The following is a 3,383-nucleotide window of genomic DNA, read 5'->3' as shown; positions in this document are numbered from 1 at the left end:
TCTAACTCTCTGTCCTGTGATGGCACACTTGGTGTGATTCTCTGGCTTAGGACTGTTCACTGGAACTCTAAAACTGCTTTCTATGCGAGAGCTTGTTCAGATTCCAGCTTCTCCTCCGCCATCTTCCCGGAACTCCTACACTTGTATTTTTGAAATCAACTTTTTAATAACTGTTTTTCATTTCTTGCATCTGAAGAATGAAAAATATGGAATACTTCGCATATTTTCAGATCATCCCTGTCCAAGTGGCATGTTAATCTCTATATTGTTGTAATTTATGTATACGTGCTGCCGAAGCATGTAGTATCCTGTGAATTTAAGTATTTAATGATGCAATCTTTATACAGGCATATATCCTTGGTTGCCTATTTGTAACAAGGAAACCTTATTGTTACTAACAATGCTATTGATCTTATTTCTCTGAAATTCTGTGTATAGTGGAAAAAATATATTGTTCGGTAGATTGCTCACACTTGCAATTATTTTGCCAATGACTATTTTAAGTCTTTTTCATTTTAAATTTCATCATACTTTGAAGCCTTTATAGCTAGATTCAAAGATATGGCTTTTCAAGTACTTATTTATCAACTGAGTTAGCTTTGTGGAGCTAATGGATTCAAAGTAAGCCTTGCTGAAGAGCTACTTCTAAAATTTTGCAGCTTAAAATTTCCCAAATGAGGTCTTACTGGCACAAATGTCTACTGGCCCTTTACCCTTCTTCCATGTAGTAACAGACCAACCAGAATATCTTACCCTGACAGCAAAGATTATCTTACTGGAAAAAAACTAATCTTAGTTACAAGGGATCATGGAGAAATAAACAGTTCTGACTAGAAAGTATTTTATCAAAATATAATTGTTTATTATACCTACCATTTCAAAAGTAGCTAAAGCCAAAAAGGTGAAAAAATTGTTCTTATGCATGATTACCTAATGTCCTGACCTGTCTACCATCCAACCAGGCAGGAACTTACACTACTGAATTTCTATCACCAAATATTTCCATAGCTCCAGGAGAAGTCCATATTTTTTCCTTGATATTAGGCCTTAAATTGGTAATGTTTTAATCTCAGTGTTTCCTCTTGCCTCTAGGCTGTAAATCTACAAATGGTAAAGCTTTAGGTCTAACTCTACCACACTCTGAGGTAGAGATAATGGAATAATACTGTAAAACAGAGTTGCCTTTGATACCCTAACCACAACAGAACAATGAAAAACATTCCTTATATTACATATAGTTATATATTTTATATTTATATGTGCTAATTTTATGTTTCACACAATGAAACTTACTAGAATTAATCGACAATTTGACAAATAAATTGATATTTATTACAGTAAATAGATTGGAATATAAATAATTAAGTTTAGAATATATATTAGAATATAAGAAGTATCAATGCAATGTCTTCGATATAAACTTGTGATACCTTCTAAGTGTTCTTAGACTCCTGAATTCACATGGCAAAAAAAAATGTTGTTTTCCTTTAATATGTAAGGCATTTTACTCTGCTGCTCTGTATATTGTTTTAACTCGCTGGACCCAGAATGGTTTTCTCCATATTTCTGATCATAACCAAATTTTGCTGATATGATGTCCAAAAGGTATTATCCTTCTACAGGACCCACGCGTCCTAGGATCCCAGGTCCCAGTTATCTGTATCATCAGATAACAAGGGCAAGTCCTCATACCTAGGCCCATGCCACATGCCAACAGAAAGTAGTTGAAGACTCATCTCAACTTCTCATTTCCTATAATAATGCAGGGCCCCAATTACATAGGATTTAGCAGTAAGCAATTGTGAAATGCAAGGCAACTTAAAATGAAAGATGAGATCACAAAATCTGAGAGAAACTTCTGTAATTCTCACTTTCAATTTACAGATGACCAGCCCATATTAGTGAACAAGATCACAAATGTCACAAGAATATTTTTAATACCCCTCTCCTAATGATTAATGAAAGATTTCAGTCCAGTATAAGTAGGCCAAAAAATAGTTCCTGGAAGGATAGATCCATAATTTTTCTACCAAGGCTAGGAAAACTTGACTTAGAAGTCAAATATAATTCAGAAAAACATTAATTGAGAAGATCCTTAGTGCTTCAAAACACTGGTACTTCAGTAAAACTTGGTTATGTAGTATAAAAAGGTTGTCATTCTCAAACCAATGGTAACCTATATTTAATCTCCTGAAAATATATTCCTATTCAAATAATTTTTTTAGGGGGTCCGGGCGTGGGGCCTGATCTCTGAGCCTTGGCGCTGTCCCTCAGCTCTTCAGCTTAAGACTAGCACTCTACCACTTGAGCCACAGCACACTTCCAGATTTTTTTCTTTTTGGTCATGTGATGCTGGGGAATTGAACACAGGACCTCATGCATGCAAGCAAGTGCTTTACCACAGAGCCACCTTCCCAGCGCCTCAAATAAACTTTTTAAAGGCACATTCGCCAAAATAACATTTGACGATTAGATGATACTTAGTAACATTACAAGTTTTTCAAGTGGAAGGAGCAAGTTAAAATAGAGTTGATTTATTATCCAGCACTAACACCAAACAGGTTCAACTATTCCTTAAATTATAGAAATAGTAGCCCCCACCATTTGTGTTGTTCAGTAGATGCCTTCCAGAAATGTGTTATATAGATCGGCCTTCCATATTTCAAGCCTAAACTTTAGCTAATAAAGTAAATTTCATCAAATAATAAGGTACATTTTAAAAGATGACGAATAGTTGCCTTATCATGTTGTTTGATGTTTTCCTTAAGAAATATGAGTTTAAGTCTTGAATATGGGTACTCATCAGAGATGTGACAAACATAAAATCTGTCTTCTATTTCTATCATATTCCTCCACAGTAATAAATTTTAGTTTTCTTCTTTTCCCAAAAGTTATACATAGTAGAGAATATTATCCCATGTAAAATAAAATAATCACAAACCATTGTACAAAGCCATTTATAAAAACTGGTAGTTAGGAAAACATTCTAAGCCATTTTTAAACTTTCTTGTTGACTAAATATTAATCTTCCAAATGGATGAGAATCAAATCATGTATAGGTGCTTCACGACTTCAGTCTTGCAAATTATTATTGCAGATGAATTAATTATGGAAATATAAGCTGATATCAGTTCAAGTATATGCAGGATAGAAATGCCATAGAATGCATATAAACCTGTCAAAGTATGAACAGACAGTTTAACAGAATGACTATCAAAAAGTTGAGACCAGAGAAGAATATTAGTAAAAACAGAATGAATGAAAAATGAAAAAGTGGCAAGTACAACTAGAATACTCAATGTACACATGTGATAAAGGAAGTGGTAAATCTGAAATAAATCTTGGAAAAGGGATTGGTTGAGAATGATAGAAGGAGTGACTCT

The 3,383-nt window shown here is 34.0% G+C and overlaps 1 pseudogene; it reads right to left on the bottom strand.

Annotated features, from left to right (window-relative positions):
* Positions 1-200: 200 nt before the first annotated feature.
* LOC122095414 lies at positions 201-300 on the bottom strand (annotated as a pseudogene).
* Between the last annotated feature and the right edge of the window lie 3,083 nt (positions 301-3,383).

The sequence above is a fragment of the Dipodomys spectabilis genome, unplaced genomic scaffold (assembly GCF_019054845.1).
Source record: "Dipodomys spectabilis isolate Male_0828 unplaced genomic scaffold, ASM1905484v1 ptg000349l, whole genome shotgun sequence".
Lineage (NCBI taxonomy): Eukaryota > Metazoa > Chordata > Mammalia > Rodentia > Heteromyidae > Dipodomys > Dipodomys spectabilis.
This window is presented reverse-complemented; position numbering and strand designations above follow the sequence as displayed.